Genomic DNA, 18,105 nt, shown 5'->3' on the forward strand with positions numbered 1-18,105 from the left:
GATTACCCTAATATTTCACAGGATATATCCTCTATGCTAGATACTCCCATTACCACTGATGAGATTAAGAATGTTATTTTTTCTATGAACCTGGGGAAAGCTCCTGGCCCTGATGGGTCTACCGCGGAATTTTATAAATTTTTTGCACCTTCATTAATCCCTTGGTTTTTTAGGGTTCTGGAGGCTTCATTAAAACTTGGTAAACTTCCTGAATCCTTCTATAGAGTGTCAATTTCTCTAATGTTAAAGAAGGATAAAGATCCTGCTCAATGTGCATCTTATAGACCAATATCTTTATTAAATGTTGATTCTAAAATTTTTTCTAAATTATTAGCAAACAGATTAGAAAAAGCACTTCCTTATATTATTTCGGAAGACCAAACGTGTTTTATTAAAGGTCGTTACTCTTTCTATAACACTCGCACACTGTTAAATATTGTTTATACTCCTTCACAAAATATTCCTGAGTGTGTTATTTCTTTAGATGCTAAAAAAGCCTTTGACAGAGTAGAATGTCCTTACTTATTTAAGGTGCTTGAAATGTTTAATTTTAGCTCGAAATTTATATCCTGGATTAAATTGTTATATCATTCTCCTATGGCCTCAGTCCGTACTAACTCTTCAAGTTCACCCTTTTTCCCTCTTTCTCGAGGTACTAGACAAGGTTGTCCTCTTAGTCCTTTATTATTTGACATTGCATTAGAACCTCTTGCAATTGCTATTCGAAAATCTCCAAATATTACTGGGATAACTCGGGGCTTAAAGTCTCATAAAATATCACTCTATGCTGATGACTTACTTTTATATATTTCTAATCCTCAAAAATCTATCCCTGCTGCTTTAGATTTATTAGCACAATTTAGTCTCTTTTCCGGTTACAAGTTAAATCTCAGTAAGAGTGAACTTCTCCCGATTAATAAACAACTTCCCTTGTATCATAACCTTCCATTTAAATTGATTAATAATTATTTTTCATATCTTGGGATTAAAATTACTTGTAAACACATCCTGACAAAGGGTCTTGGCCTGAAACGTCGACTGCACCTCTTCCTAGAGATGCTGCCTGGCCTGCTGCGCTCACCAGCAACTTTTATGTGTGGTGCAGATCTATTTAAGACTAATTTTTTACCCTTAATTGATCATATTACTCAACTTTCATTTAAATGGTCTCCATTATATTTAACTTTTATCGGTCATATTAATGCAGTTAAGATGTTTATTCTGTCAAAATTTTTATATATATTTCAGGCATTACCGATTTTTGTTCCAAAATCTTTTTTTGATAAAGTTGACTGTAAAATCTCTTCATTTATTTGGCAAAATAAAAACCCGAGACTGGGTAAAATACATTTACAGAAAGCTAAGAGAGATGGAGGTTTAGCATTACCTAATTTTAGATTCTATTATTGGGCAATTAATATTCGACACATGAAATTTTGGTTACTTGACCAAGATACACTATCCATTCCTAAACGGGTAGCATTGGAATTACAATCTGCTCAAGTTTATGCACTTGGCTCTATTTTAGGTTCTTCTCTTCCTTTTGATTTGAAACGCCACAAACAGGTCTGTAACCCGATAGTTAAATATACCTTACGTATTTGGTTTCAATTCAGAAAATTTTTCGATCTTAACCAATTTGGGCTAGCGATCCCTATTTTAGGTAACATATTTTTTCCTCCCTCTTTCACGGATCATGCTTTTCAAATTTGGAAGACTAAGGGCATTTCACGGTTTTTGGATTTATTTTTAGATGGTTCCCTTATGTCTTTTGAACAATTTTCTAATAAATATAGTTTACCAAGAATACATTTTTTTAGATATCTCCAAGTTAGAAATTTCCTAAGTACTATACTTTCTTCCTTTCCAATGCTCCCTCCTACATATATTTTAGATACTATAATTAACCTTAATCCATGTCAGAAAGGTGCAACGGCTATTATTTATAATATTATTATGAAACTTAGGAAAGCCCCATTTGATAAGATTAGGTCAGATTGGGAACAGGAATTGGGTTTTATTATTTTGGCGGATGACTGGGTGCAGATTTTACAACTAGTCAATACTTCCTCTATCTGTGCTAAACATTCCCTAATTCAATTTAAAGTTGTCCATAGAGCACGTATGTCCAAAGATAAATTAGCTCGTTTCTATTCTCATATTAATCCTTTTTGTGATAGATGTCAGGGGCAGATACCCTCTTTAACTCATATGTTTTGGTCCTGTCCTACTCTGGAAACTTTTTGAGAGACATTTTTAATATTATCTCAAAGGTATTGAATATAGATATCTCTCCTCATCCTATTACTGCCATCTTTGGATTACCTAAAATTTCCAGTAATCTTTCTCCTTCAGCCCGTAGAATGATTGCATTTCTTACTTTAATAGCGAAAAGATGTATTTTACAACATTAGAAAGAGACTAATGCTCCAACTACATTTTTTTGGTTTTCCCAGATGATATTATGCTTAAATTTGGAGAAAATTAGAAGTAATCTTTATGATTCTTCAGTTAAATTCGATTAGACCTGGAGATCTTTTATTCAACATTTTCATTTAATGTAATTTTTTTTCTCTCGGTCCATATTTATATTCCCTTCTTGTTTTTTTAAACTGTTTTTAATGGAGGTCGGGTTTGAGGACGTGATTTTAAGTTCTTTAACTCTACTTGTTTCCTAGTTAGCCCATTGCTTTGCTTTTTAGTTTAGTTGCACGGTGGGTTTTTTTTGGTTTTTTTTTTCTTTTTCTATTTATATAAAAATTAGTATACTATTATATTACCTTGTTATTTTATGTTTAAATTGCACTGTTTGTATTAATTTTTTTCTGTATTAATATTTCCTGTAATATATTATATTCTAACAGTGTATTAGTGCCTATATGGTTTACCTTCTGTGTACCTATTCAATAAAAAGATTTAAAAAGAAAGAAATGTCAGACAAACCAAGTATTTTGTGTCAGTCTTCATCGTGGAAGTCACCAGCAACTTGCCAGATATTCAGGTAATTCAGATATGCCAGATCTACAAGGCTGTTGCTAGATATGAGAGAATGCCTTATGAGAATAGGTTGAATGAACTTGGCCTTTTCTCCTTGAGGCGACGGAGGATGAGAGGTGACCCGATAGAGGTGTATAAGGTGATGAGAGGCAGTGATTGTGTGAATAACCAGAAACTTTTTTTTCCAGGGCTGAATTGGCTAACACAAGGGGGCAGAGTTTTAACGTGCTTGGAAGTAGGTACAAGGGGGATGTCAAAGTTAAGTTTTTCCACATAGAGAGTGGTGGGTGCATGGAATGCACTGCCGGCAAAGGTGGTAGAGGCCGATAAAATAGGGTCTTTTAAGAGACTTTTAGATAGGCACATGGAGCTTAGAAATATAGAGGGCTATGTGGTAGGGAGCAGTTTTGGGCTCCTTATCTACAAAGTGTAAAAAAGATGTGCTGACATTGGAGGAGGTCCAGAGGAGGTTGATGAGAATGATCTTGGGAATGAAATTGCTAAGGTATGAGGAGCACTTAATGGCTGTGGTAGATTGAGTGGACACAGAGCGAATGCTTCCAATAGGGAAAGACTCTAAGGCCAGGCGATACAGCCTCAAAATACATTTTCTTTTGGAACAGAGATGAGAATGAATTTCTATTGCCAGAGAGTAGTGTATTTGTGGAATTCATTGTCATAAATGGCTATGGAGATCAAGTCATTGGGTATATTTGAAGCAGAGGCTGACAGCTTCTTGATTAGTCAGGGTGTCAAAGGTTAAGGGGAGAAGGCAGGAGAGTGGAGTTGAGAGGGATAATACATCAGCCATGATTAAATTGTAGAGGAGACTTGATGGGCCAAATAGATTAATTCTGTTCCTATGTCTTAAAGTCTTAATAATCCACAATTGAAGTTCTTTTGCTTCTAGTTGTTTGACCTCTTGCACTGAAAAAATGCTGGAAGCAGATTTAACTATAACCTCAAATCAAGCTGGATAAGGGAAAAAAATACAGGGCTTTATGCAAAGGGCATAATTAATTAGCTCATTCAAAGAGCTGATGTAGGCATAATTCATTGAGAGGTCTCCTGTTGTACTATGCCATTCCATGATTTATTTTATTGAGATACATACAAACATAGAAAATAGGTGCAGGAGTAGGCCATTTGGCCCTTCGAGCCTGCACCGCCATTCAGTATGATCATGGCTGATCATCCAACTCAGAACCCTGCACCAGCCTTCCCTCCATACCCCCTGATCTCTTCAGCCACAAGGGCCATATCTAACACCCTCTTAAATATAGCCAATGAACTGGCCTCAACTGTTTCCGATGGCAGAGAATTCCACAGATTCACCACTCTGTGTGAAGAAGTATTTCCTCATCTTGGTCCTAAAAGGCTTCTCCTTTAGCCTCAAACTGTGACCCCTCGTTCTGGACTTCTCCAACATCGGGAACAATCTTCCTGCATCTAGCCTGTCCAATCATAGAACCATAGAAACTACAGCACAGAAACAGGCCCTTGGCCCTTCTTGGCTGTGCCGAACCATTTTCAGCCTAGTCCCACTGACCTGCACACGGACCATATCCCTCCATACACCTCCCATCCATGTATCTGTCCAATTTATTCTTAAATGTTAAAAAAGAACCCGCATTTACCACCTCATCTGGCAGCTCATTCCATACTCCCACCACTCTCTGTGTGAAGAAGCCCCCCCTAATGTTCCCTTTAAACTTTTCCCCCCTCACCCTTAACCCATGTCCTCTGGTTTTTTTCTCCCCTTGCCTCAGTGGAAAAAGTCTGCTTGCATTCACTCTATCTATACCCATCATAATTTTATATACCTCTATCAAATCTCCCCTCATTCTTCTACGCTCCAGGGAATAAAGTCCTAACCTATTCAACCTTTCTCTGTAACTGAGTTTCTTGAGTCCCGGCAACATCCTTGTAAACCTTCTCTGCACTCTTTCAACCTTATTTATATCCTTCCTGTAATTTGGTGACCAAAACTGAACACAATACTCCAGATACAGCCTCACCAATGCCTTATACAACCTCATCATAACATTCCAGCTCTTATACTCAATACTTTGATTAATAAAGGCCAATGTACCAAAAGCTCTCTTTACGACCCTATCTACCTGTGACGCCACTTTTAGGGAATTTTGTATCTGTATTCCCAGATCCCTCTGTTCCACTGCACTCCTCAGTGCCTTACCATTAACCCTGTATGTTCTATGTTGGTTTGTCCTTCCAACGGGCAATACCTCACACTTGTCAGTATTAAACTCCATCTGCCATTTTTCAGCCCATTTTTCCAGCTGGTCCAAGTCCCTCTGCAGGCTCTGAAAACCTTCCTCACTGTCTACTACACCTCCAATCTTTGTATCATCAGCAAACTTGCTGATCCAATTTACCATATTATCATCCAGATCATTGATATAGATGACAAATAACAATGGACCCAGCACAGATCCCTGTGGCACACCACTAGTCACAGGCCTCCACTCAGAGAAGCAATTCTCTACCACCACTCTCTGGCTTCTTCCATCGAGCCAATGTCTAATCCAATTTACCACCATGTATACCTAGCGACTGAATTTTCCTAACTAACCTCCCATGCGGGACCTTGTCAAAGGCCTTACTGAAGTCCATGTAGACAATATCCACTGCCTTCCCTTCATCCACTTTCCTGGTAACCTCCTCGAAAAACTCCAAAAGATTGGTCAAACATGACCTACCACGCACAAAGCCATGTTGACTCTCCCTAATAAGCCCCTGTCTATCCAAATGCTTGAAGATTCTGTCTCTTAGTACTCCCTCCAATAAACTTACCTACTACCGACGTTAAACTCACCGGCCGATAATTTCCCGGATTACTTTTCGATCCTTTTTTAAACAACGGAACAACATGAGCCACTCTCCAATCCTCCGGCACTTCACCCGTAGACAGCGATATTTTAAATATTTCTGCCAGGGCCCCTGCAATTTCAACACTAGTCTCCTTCAAGGTCCAAGGGAACACTCTGTCAGGTCCCGGGGATTTATCCACTTTAATTTTCCTCAAGACAGCAAGCACCTCCTACTTTTCAATCTGTACAGTTTCCATGGTCTCACTACTTGATTCCCTCAATTCCATAGATTTCATGCCAGTTTCCTTAGTAAATACAGACGCAAAAAACCTATTTAAGATCTCCCCCATTTCCTTTTGGTTCCGCACAAAGCCGACCACTCTGATCTTCAAGAGGACCAATTTTATCCCTTACAATCCTTTTGCTCTTAATATACTTGTAAAAGCTCTTTGGATTATCCTTCACTTTGACTGCCAAGGCAACCTCATGTCTTCTTTTTGCCCTCCTGATTTCTTTCTTAAGTATTTTCTTGCACTTCTTATACTCCTCAAGCACCTGATTTACCTCGTTTCCTATACATTTCATAAAACTCCCTCTTCTTCTTTATCAGAGTTGCAATATCCCTTGAGAACCAAGGTTCCATATTCCTTTTCAATTTGCCTTTAATCCTGACAGGAACATACAAACTCTGCACTCAAAATTTCCCCTTTGAAGGCTTCCCACCTACCAATCACATCTTTGCCAGAGAACAACCTGTCCCAATCCACGCTTTTTAGATCCTTTCTCATTTCTTCAAATTTAGCCTTCTTCCAGTTCAGAACCTCAACCCTAGGGCCAGATCTATCCTTGTCCATGATCAAATTGAAACTAATGGTGTTATGATCACTGGAACCAAAGTGCTCCCCTACACAGACTTCTGTCACTTGCCCTAATTCGTTTCCTAACAGGAGAACCAATATTGCATCCCCTCTAGTTGGTCCCTCTATATACTGATTTAGAAAACTTTCCTGAACACATTTTACAAACTCTAAACCATCTAGACCCCTAACAGTATGGGAGTCCCAATCAATGTATGGAAAATTAAAATCCCCAACCACCACAACTTTATGTTTCCTGCAGTTGCCTGCTATCTCTCTGCAGATTTGCTCTTCCAAGTCTCGTTGACTATTGGGTGGTCTGTAATACAATCCCACTAATGTGGCCATACCTTTCCTGTTTCTCAGCTCCACCCATAAGGACTCAGTAGACAAGCCCTCTAATCTGTCCTGCCTGAGCACTGCTGTAATATTTTCCCTAACAAGCAATGCTACTCCCCCACCTTTCATTCCTCTGCCTCGATCACATCTGAAACATCAGAACCCTGGAATATTAAGCTGCCAGTCCTGCCCCTCCTGTAGCCAAGTTTCACTAATTGCTACAACATCATAATTCCACGTGTCAATCCACACCCTCAACTCATCCACCTTCCCCGCAATACTCCAAGCATTGAAATATATACACCTCAGAAGATTTTTACCACCATTCACAACCTTTCTATCAGCGGATTTGCTTAAACCTTCAATATAATTTATTTTCACGCCAGCCACACTGTCAGCTCTGGCACTCTGGTTCCCATCCCCCAGCAAATCTAGTTTAAAGCCTCCCCAATAGCACTAACGAACCTCCCTGAAAGGATATTGGTCCCCCTATGGTTCAAGTGTAACCCGTCTCTCTTGTACAGGTCCCACCTGCCCCAGAAGAGGTCCCAATGATCCTGAAATCTGAAACCCTGCCCCCACACCAGTTCCTCAGCCACTTGTTCCTCCTCCAGAGCATCCTATTCCTACCCTCACTGGTACCTAGCACAGATAGCAATCCTGTGATTACCACCCTTGAGGTCCTGCTTTTCAACTTCCTACCAAGCTCTCTATACTCACTGTCCAGGACCTCTTCACTCTTCCTTGCTATGTCATTGGTACCGATGTGCACCACGACATCTGGCTGGTCACCCTCCCACTTCAGAATGTCATGCAATCGATCAGAGACATCCTTGACCCTGGCACCTGGGAGGCAACAAACCATCCTGGATTCTCTGTCACGACCACAGAACTTCCTATCTGCACCTCTAACTATCGAGTCCCCTATCACTACCGCTCTCCTCTTTTCCCCCCTCCCTTCTGCACTGCCGAGCCAGACTCAGTGCCAGAGATCCGGCTACTGCAGCTAGTCCCAGGTAAGTCATCCCTCCCAACAGTATCCAATGCGGTATACTTGTTGTTGAGGGGAATGGCCACAGGGGAACCCTGCTCTGCCTGCCCTTTCCTCTTCTCTCGCCTGACAGTGACCCAATTTCCTGTCCTCTGCTCCTTTGGCATAACTACCTCCCTGTAGCTATGATCTATAATCTCCTCATTCTCCCAAATGATCCGCAGGTCATCCAGCTCCTGCTCCAGTTCCCTAACGCGGTTTGTCAGGAGCTGCAGATGGATGCACTTCTTGCAGGTGTCGTTGTCAGGGACACCGGAGGGCTCCCTGACTTCCCACATCCCTTTAGAATTTTATATGTTTCAATAAGATACCCCCTCAATCTTCTAAATTCCAGCGAGTATAAGCCTAGCCAATCCAGTCTTTCATCATATGAAAGCCCTGCCATCCCAGGAATCAATCTAGTGAACCTTCTTTGTACTCCCTCTATGGCAAGAATGTCTTTCCTCAGATTAGGAGACCAAAACTGCACACAATACTCCAGGTATGGTCTCACCAAGGCCTTGTACAACTGCAGTGGTACCTCCCTGCTCCTGTACTCAAATCCTCTTGCTGTGAATGCCAGCATACCATTCGCCTTTTCCACCGCCTGCTGTACCTGCATGCCCACTTCCAATGACTGGTGTACAATGACACCCAGGTCTTGTTGCACCTCCCCTTTTCTTAATCGTCCACCATTCAAATAATGTTTTCTTGTTCTTGCCACCAAAGTGGATAACCTCACATTTATCCCCATTAAATTGCATCTGCCATGAATCTGCCCACTCACCTAACCTATCCAAGTCACCCTGCATCCTCCTCACAGCTAACACTGCCGCCCAGCTTTGTGTCATCCAGAGCACTAAATCGTCAATATACGCTTCTGTGTTCCTTAGCCCTTTTGTCACTGAATTAATCATCCTATAGGGGTGCTGCTTACTAGGCTAACCTGAGGTGACAACAACACCATGTCCCGGCTCTTTGCATCGCCTCGGGACATCTGGACATACGTGTGCGTGCCGGTTAATTATCTTTCTCAGTGGTTCGCTCTGTTCGGGGGTTAAGTGAGAGAACTCATCAGCAAAGTTGGCCAAAACAATAGAGTTCTCCCATCTGGTCAGCACCATACTTATCTTTTCAAAATGGGTTTTCCCCTAATCAGGTGGCACCCTAGCCTCGTTAATTTTTGTGATAACACCGACTAGGTCTGCTCGCCTATCGTGGCAAGCTGTTAGCATATCAATAGCCTGTAACTGTGTTAGCTCACGTCTACAATAGTCAATAGCATCCTTCCTCCTGTGCGGCCAGTAAAACTCTTTCATGATTCCGTCGACTGTTTTCCTCCCCCCCAAAATGTCCACCGAGGGGTATCTTGTGGGCCAGGTTAAAAACCTCATCCCCATAAATTTTCCACACCACTCCCCATTCCTCAACTGCGGGCACGGTACTTGGTCTCCATTTCCTCTTTAGTACTCCCTCCTTCACACTGGCTCCCTTTTTAATTCTGCTTCGAAGAGATCTGTCTCTGTCAAAACCATCAGCTCCTCGCCTCGCTCCTGTGCCTGCATAAATTCTTTCCTTGCTAATGATAAGTCTACCTCAACTTCCATTTCACTTCGCTGCTTCTCACTCTCTAACCCCTCCTGGTACAAGGCTGGTAAAAACGTCTCAGCTAAATCTATATTCCCTTCAGCAGCCTTTCTGGACATGCGCCGAGTCACTGCGCAAACGGGATAAACCTGTGAGTCCATGGGCGGGGCCTCAATGCTGGCAGGCTGGCTTGTCAGTTTTACTGCTGAGAACACATTTCCGCCGGCGAGGTCATTACTGAGCAAGACCTCCACGTCTTCCATCGGTAATTCAGGCCTCACCCCTATCGTGACCGCTCCGGAGACCAAGTCGCTTTTTAGGCGAATCTGGTGCAAAGGTACTGCTTCAGTCCCTTTCCCAATGCCTTTTATCACCTTGACCTCCCCAGTCTGGGTCTCTGAACTAAAGTCTAACACACTCTTTGATATCAATGACTGACAAGCTCCAGTGTCTCTCCAGATCCGTACTGGAAGCGGGTTTAACCCCTTCTTCACTGACACCAACCCGGCCGAGATAAACTTCTCGCGCCCTTCCTGAACTTTATCAGACCTCTTCTCCCCTAGCGGTTTGTTTGCCAGCTCAATACAGCCAGTCGGAACCGTCGTTTTTCCTTTCCCCGTCTCCTTCTTTGGGGCAAAGCACCTGGATGCAAAGTGACCGGCTTTCCCACAATTATAGCATATGACCCCAGGAGACTTCCTACCAAACGGCTCCCGGTTTTCCTTATCCTTCTCGCTAGTCCCCGGCTTACTTTCTGGCTTTTCTGGCGGACTCTCTCCGCCCTCTTGACTACCCTTCTGGTAGCTTTTACTCGGGGTAAACTTCACTTTGTGTGTCAACGTGTACTCATCCGCTAACTTAACAGTTGCGGCTAAAGTTTCTGCCTCTTTCTCATCGAGATAGGGCCTCATACCTTCAGGGACACAACCTTTAAACTGCTCAATCAGTATTAGCTGTAGCAGTCTGTCATAATGCCCATTGACCCCTTTCGAGGCGCACCAACACTCACAATACATCTGCATCTCACGGGCAAACTCTAAATACGCGCGGCCCCACTGCTTCCTCGCATTCCAGAACCTCTGCCGGTATGCCTCCGGGACCAACTCATAAATCCTGAGTATCGCCTCTTTCATCATATCATACCTCTGGGCATCTTCTGCGGACAATGCCGAGTAAGCTTGTTGAGCTTTTCCTTTAAGTACGCTCTGAAGCAAAACAGCCCACTTATCCCTCGGCCAGTCCTGACTTGCAGCGACTTTTTCAAAATGGAGAAAGTACCGATCAACATCGGCCTCCTCAAATGGGGGAAGCAGCTTAACCTCCTGGGTCGCCCTGAACCCTCCACCTTGGTTTGGCATGGGCCCCTGCGCTAGCGTCATCCTTAACTTCTCCAGCTCAAATTCCCTTTCCCTCTGTTTCTCTCTTGCGTCTCGTTCTAACTGCCTGTCCCTCTCTTCTTGCTCTAACTACCTGTCCCTCTCTTCTCGCTCTAGCTGTTTTACCCGGAACTTATGCTCGAGTCTCAATTTTTCAATCTGCAGCTGTACTGCTTCTCCACCAGGTTTGCCCATAGATACCACCTCCAGCTCCCCTTGGGGAAACACACCTTTAGATACATAATGCTCAATGATAGCTCTGTGCATCTCCACTCTCCTCATTGTCGACTTCCCCTTAAAAAGATTCAACCATTTGGCAACAGTTGCCAACTCTGATTTCCTGGCATCCTCTAATGCCTCCAAGGTTGGTGCCTTTAGAAATTCCTCAATCTCCACTTCTGCTGTTTGCCCTTTCTTTCTTTCGGGAATTTTAACCCAATCAATTTACCCAGTCCCAAATTTGGCGTTCAAAATCGCGGATGAGATCCCCACTTATGTTACGTACCCCGTAACTGGGTTGCCAAACCAGCAGAAATGGAGTCTGGTTTAACAGAAGCTAATAAAGTTTTATTAAAGAAATAAGTAACACAGTACCTTAATCGTAAGGATATAAATGCAACACATTAGCAATGATAAAACACACATGTACACAGAACTAGGGTAATAGGAATCAACCATGCTCTCTCGCAGTCAAGGGGTAAAATGATCAGTCTCAAGTGACGCAGAGTTCAGTTCAACTTAGTACAGTTCGCAGTAATCGCTGTTGTGCCATTGGGGGGGGGGAGGAGGGAGGGAGGGAGGGAGGGAGGGAGAGAGAGAGAGAGGGAGAGAGGGAGAGAGGGAGAGAGGGAGAGAGGGAGAGAGGGAGAGAGGGAGAGAGGGAGAGAGGGAGAGAGGGAGAGAGGGAGAGAGGGAGAGAGGGAGAGAGGGAGAGAGGGAGAGAGGGAGAGAGGGAGAGAGGGAGAGAGGGAGAGAGGGAGAGAGGGAGAGAGGGAGAGAGGGAGAGAGAGAGAGAGAGAGAGAGAGAGAGAGAGAGAGAGAGAGAGAGAGAGAGAGAGAGAGAGAGAATGAATGCAAATCTGATTCAGACAGACCTTTGATGTTCTTCGCAGTTAGTTTTCGGGCGAACCCTTTCAATGTCTTCTGTGGTCACCGACTGTGACCCCTCCGTTCCGGATACGACCGTTCTTCCGCGGTGAACACGGCACCCAGGCAAGGGCGGACACACACACCAGGTTCCCACCGATCGTACCTTTTCACCCTGTGCGTCTATGGTCGGTTCCTGCGATCAGACCTCTAATCTCCCACCAACTTGTGGGGGCACACCGCTCTTCCAGGGTCTCGTTATCTCGTGGTGTGCGGTGCCTTAGCGAACCTGTTCTTTTTATCCCCCTGCTGGGGTATCGCCTGTCCATCAAACTTCAAACAGTTCAGGTTCAAAGCAACCGGTCTGTCAATATTCTGAAGTGTGTTTCTTTCTCGTTAATCTTGCTCTTCTCTCTTATTAGCATTTTGAAGGTTTCTCCATTGTCTCCCTAATCTCTCTCATCAGCATCAATCTTCTGATAACGTGGTTTGTCGTCACAGTGTGAGCAGAATTTTCTGCAGCTTAATGTGAAAAAGTCTAAGGAGCTGGTGGTAGATCTGAGGAGAGCTAAGGTACCGGTGACCCCTGTTTCATTCCAGGGGGTCAGTGTGGACATGGTGGAAGATTACAAATACCTGGGGATACGAATTGACAAGAAACTGGACTGCTAAAAGAACACTGAGGCTGTCTACAAGAAGGGTCAGAGCCGTCTCTATTTCCTGAGGAGACTGAGGTCCTTTAACATCTGCTGGACGATGCTGAGGATGTTCTACGAATCTGTGGTGGCCAGTGCGATCATGTTTGCTGTTCTGTGCTGGGGCAGCAGGCTGAGGATAGCAGACACCAACAGAATCAACAAACTCATTCGTAAGGCCAGTGATGTTGTGGGGATGGAACTGGACTCTCTGATGGTGGTGCCTGAAAAGAGGATGCTGTCTAAGTTGCATGCCATCTTGGTCAATGTCTCCCATCCACTACATAATGTACTGGGTGGGCACAGGAGTACATTCAGCCAGAGACTCATTCCTCCGAGATGCAGCACAGAGCGTCATAGGAAGTTATTCCTGCCTGTGGCCATCAAACTTTACAACTCCTCCCTTGGAGGGTGAGACACCCTGAGCCGATAGGCTGGTCCTGGACTTATTTCATAATTTACTGGCATAATTTACATATTACTATTTAACTATTTATTACTATTTATTATTTCCATGACTATTACTATTTACCAATAGTAGTATTACTATTACTATTTCTATTACTATTTATTATCTATGGTGCAACTGTAACGAAAACCAATTTCCCCCGGGATCAATAAAGTATGACTATGACTATATTATGTATTGCATGAACTACTGCTGATAAGTTAACAAATTTCACGATATATGCTGGTGATAATAAACCTGATTCTGAATTCTGCCTGCTCTTACAGAACTGCTAAAATGAAATACCTACAGCATAGCAGTAAAAATCTTAACCAGGGCATTACATGTTTCTTCCAACAGTCTGCGATTTCTTTACAAATTTGTTCCTCGAAATCCATTGGACTGTTGAGTGGTCTGCAACATATCCTCATTAACATGGACATGCCTGTCTTATTTCTCAGTTCCACCCATAACACCTCACTAGATGAGTTCTCCAGTCTGTCCTGACTATGCAATGCTGTGACATTTTCCCTGCATGGTAATGCAACCTCTCCTTTAATCCCTCCCACTATCGCGTTTAAAACAACAAAACCTGAAATATTGAGCTGCCAGTCCTCCCCTCCTGCAACCAAGTCTCATTAATGGCTACATCACAACTTCAGACATTGAGCTCACCCGCCTTTCCTACAAAAGTTTTTGCATTGAAATATACACAGCTCAGGACACTAGTTGCACCTTTTGATTCTGAGCTTTGTTTGAGGTCTTACCAACACGTCTCCACAACCTTTCCACTAACTGCTATCTTCTCACTGCTGCCATCAGGAAGAAAGTACAGAGGCCTCAGGTTCAGGAACAGTTACTACACCTCAACCATCAAGCTCCTGAACTAGGCGGTATGACTTCTCTCAACCTCGCCCCACCAGCAAACTGTTCCCACAACCTTAAAATCTTCTGGAATTTTTTGGGGATGTAACTATGAAAATGGACAAGGGAGATCCAGAGGATGCGGTGTACCTGGACTTTCAGAAAGCCTTTGATAAAGTCCCACATAGGAGATTAGTGGGCAAAATAAGGGCACATGGTATTGGGGGCAGAGTACTGACATGGATTGAAAATTGGCTGGCTGACAGAAAACAAAGAGTAGCGATTAACGGGTCCCTTTCGGAATGGCAGGTGGTGACCAGTGGGGTACCGCAGGGTTCAGTGCTGGGACTGCAGCTGTTTACAATATATATTAATGATTTAGATGAGGGAATTAAAAGTAACATGAGCAAATTTGCCGATGACACAAAGCTGGGTGGCAGTGTGAAATGTGAGGAGGATGTTATGAGAATGCAGGGTGACTTGGACAGGCTGGGTGAGTGGCCAGATGCATGGCAGATGCACTTTAATGTGGATAAATGTGAGGTTATCCACTTTGGTGGTAAGAACAGAAAGGCAGATTATTATCTAAACGAAGTCAAGTTAGGAAAAGGGGAAGTACGACGACATCTAGGAGTTCTTGTACATCAGTCACTGAAAGCAAGCATGCAAGTACAGCAGGCAGTGAAGAAAGCTAATGGCATGCTAGCCTTCATAACAAGGGGAATTGAGTATAAGAGCAAAGAGGTCCTTCTGCAGCTGTACAGGGCCCTGGTGAGACCACACCTGGAGTACTGTGTGCAGTTTTGGTCTCCAAATTTGGGGAAGGACATTCTTGCTATTGAGGGAGTGCAGCGTAGGTTCACAAGGTTAATTCCCGGGATGGCGGGACTGTCATGTGTCGAAAGATTGGAGTGACTGGGCTTGTATACTCTGGAATTTAGAAGGCTGAGACGAGATCTTATTGAAGCATGTAAGATTATTAAGGGATTGGACATGCTGGAGGCAGGAAGCATGTTCCCGCTGATGGGTGAGTCCAGAACCAGAGGCCACAGCTTAAGAATAAGGGGTAGGCCATTTAGAACGGAGTTGAGGAAAAAAATTTTCACCCAGAGAGTGGTGGATATATGGAATGCTCTGCCCCAGAAGGCTGTGGAGGCCAAGTCTCTGGATGCTTTCAAGAAAGAGATGGATAGAGCTCTTAAAGATTGCGGAATCAAAGGTTATGGGGATAAGGCAGGAACTGGATATTGATTGTGGATGATCAGCCATGATCACAGTGAATGGCGGTGCTGGCTCGAAGGGCCGAATGGCCTACTCCTGCACTTATTGTCTATTGACTCTTCACCTCATATTCTTCATATTTATTGCGTGTATATATATATATATATAAATAAATAAAATTATAATTATTCATTTTTTCTCTTTCTTTTTGTATTTTCACAGTTTGCTATTTTCTTTAACATTGGTTGCTTGCCCATCCTGTTGGGTATGGTCTTTTATTACTTACATTGGGTTTCTTGTATTAACTATATTTGCCCACAAGGAAATGACTCTCAGGGTTGTATATGCTAACATACATATACCTAAATAATAAATTTACTTTGGACTCTTTCAACTTTGAGCCTGCAACTTTCTGCTGCTTTCTCCAATCCTCTGCAGTGGCGCCTCCATACCAGACAGTGATGCAACCTGGATATATTTTCCAAAATATACAGCACTGATGATACTAAAAGAGCATGCAAATGAAGTTTCTTGAAAGTTGTTACTTTCCTCAGGGTATATGTTCCTAACCTCAATTTGCTTTGTACACAAACAGATTTCAGAAACTTTGCCAATATTAGATGAAACATTTATTTATGCTTATGAGAGCAAAGTATAATGTAAATAAAATGCTTGGAAGAAAAATATTCCAGTTACAACTGAGAAAAGCAGCTCTAGCCCATAATTTAGTCCCCTGTGAGTAAGTTCTTAACAAACTGCTAAACACAGTATCCTACAAATACACTAGTACATCATTCTGGTATTTCATGCAGAACCAGATTTCTGCTGTATCTAACCAGATTTTAAAAAAACCAAGATGCAACACAAATATTTCAGCACCCTAATTCATTATCTGTTACTTCCTTATGAGCTAATAACAAATATTAAAATTTGATCCAAGCTTCAACTTCTTTCATGATCAGCTCCAGTACATTTCACCTTAAATTTTAACATCAAGTTCAAAGAAAACCCAAATTCCACTAAATTTGCAGATATGACTAACATTAAAGATAAACATTCAATTTCTATGATAGAGGCTGCATCATATTCTATAACATAAAAATAATGGATTTAATGTTTAAACTCATCCCAGTTTTGAGTCAATGACGTAAAATATATGCAACAGTATGTGCATTGAAGAGTAACCTAACTTATTGTTCTCTTAGCCTTCAAATGGAAGTTTTGTTCCGGGAAAGATCTTCATACATGTAACATTTATGAAAAAAATTACTTACCATTTCAGCCAACATCCCATTTGACAAAACTCAAACAATTAATTTAAAAGATGAAACAGCTTCCAGAGGATGCAATGATACTTTTTTTTAGATTGAACCAAAATCTTTTACTTATATTGGCTTTTTCTCTTTGGTGTTGATCTCTTAATCTGGGTTTGTAATGAAATCAAAGAGCTCTGTTGTACAGTTAGAACTGTAACACTCAGCAAATTGTAACTCATAAAATTATCTTGAGAAAAATATGAGTGCTTCTACATGCCAATGAAAGCAAAGTTAAATGCTGATTGATCCAATACAGCACATCACTCTCTAGAACGTCTGTCATCTTCAACAGGATTCTACCACCAAACACATTGTTAAGTCCCCACCCACTTTCCTCAGGGATCACGCTATCTGATTTCTTTGCCTGTTTGTCCCTCCTGGCACTAATCCGTGCATACAGAACAAGTACGACACCTGCCCATTCACCTCCTCTCTCACCACCATTCAAGGCCCCAAACAGTCCTTCCAGGTGAGCCAACACTATTGAGGTCATCAACTGCATCCAGTGCTCCCGGTGCAACAACTTCTACACATCAATGAGACTCAACGTAGATTGAGGGACCATTTTGTTGAGCACCTTCTTTGCATCCACAACAGCGAGGATTTTAATTCCACTCTCCATTCCCATACGTCAGTCTATGGTCTCCTTTAATGACATAACGAAGCCACTCTCAGGTTGGAGGGCCAACACCTCATCTTTTGTCTGGATAGCCTCCAATCTGTCAGCACAAACATTGATTTCTCTAACGTGGTAATTTCTCCCCTCCTTCTCATTTTCCATTCTGGCTCCCCTCTTATCCCTTCTCTTCTCTTCACCTGCCTATCACCTCCCTCTGGTGCTCCTCTTCCTTCCCTTTCTCCATGGTCCGCTCTCCTCCCTGATAAGATTCCTTCTTCTTTAGCTTTTCACATTTTCCACTTACCATCTCTCAGCTTCTTCACTTACCCCTCCTCTCGATTCAACTGCCATAGCGAATGGAATGCTAAAGCTTTAAAATGAATCTTTGTCGATGCAAGAATCACTGCAACTTCATTTCCAATAAAAGCAAAAGTCAGACTTCCTGTGCACAATACTCCACTCTGAAGCTTGTGCTTAAACCACCTTTAGCTCATGTGTGGTGATCCATTACTGCCAACAGTTAAAATAAAGGGCTAGGCAGAACTTCATACCTCATAGATGCCCCTCCACCTCCTATCACACCTCGTAGATGCCCCTCCACCTCCTATCAGATGTATTCTTCAACAAGAGACTTTTACAAAATGGGTAACCGAATGGTACTTAGCTGTCACCTTATTTTTGGGAACATGACATGAAGCACATAAGAAAGTACGTGTATTACATTACTTAGAACAACATCTTGGCTGAATATTCGCACTCCACAATAACATTCCTACTGCATGGGTTTAAAGTGACAATTGGGCATCCAATGAAAAACAATACAACTCTATTCCAAGTTT

General features: G+C 42.6%; 1 protein-coding gene across 8 annotated transcripts in view; it reads right to left on the bottom strand.

Moving 5' to 3' along the window:
• The window catches only part of LOC134355570 (ankyrin repeat and SAM domain-containing protein 1A-like), a 441,540-nt gene that overhangs the window by 98,807 nt on the left and 324,628 nt on the right, over positions 1 to 18,105 (bottom strand). The gene's annotated exons all lie outside the window — the stretch shown is intronic.

Source organism: Mobula hypostoma, chromosome 13, assembly GCF_963921235.1.
Source record: "Mobula hypostoma chromosome 13, sMobHyp1.1, whole genome shotgun sequence".
Lineage (NCBI taxonomy): Eukaryota > Metazoa > Chordata > Chondrichthyes > Myliobatiformes > Myliobatidae > Mobula > Mobula hypostoma.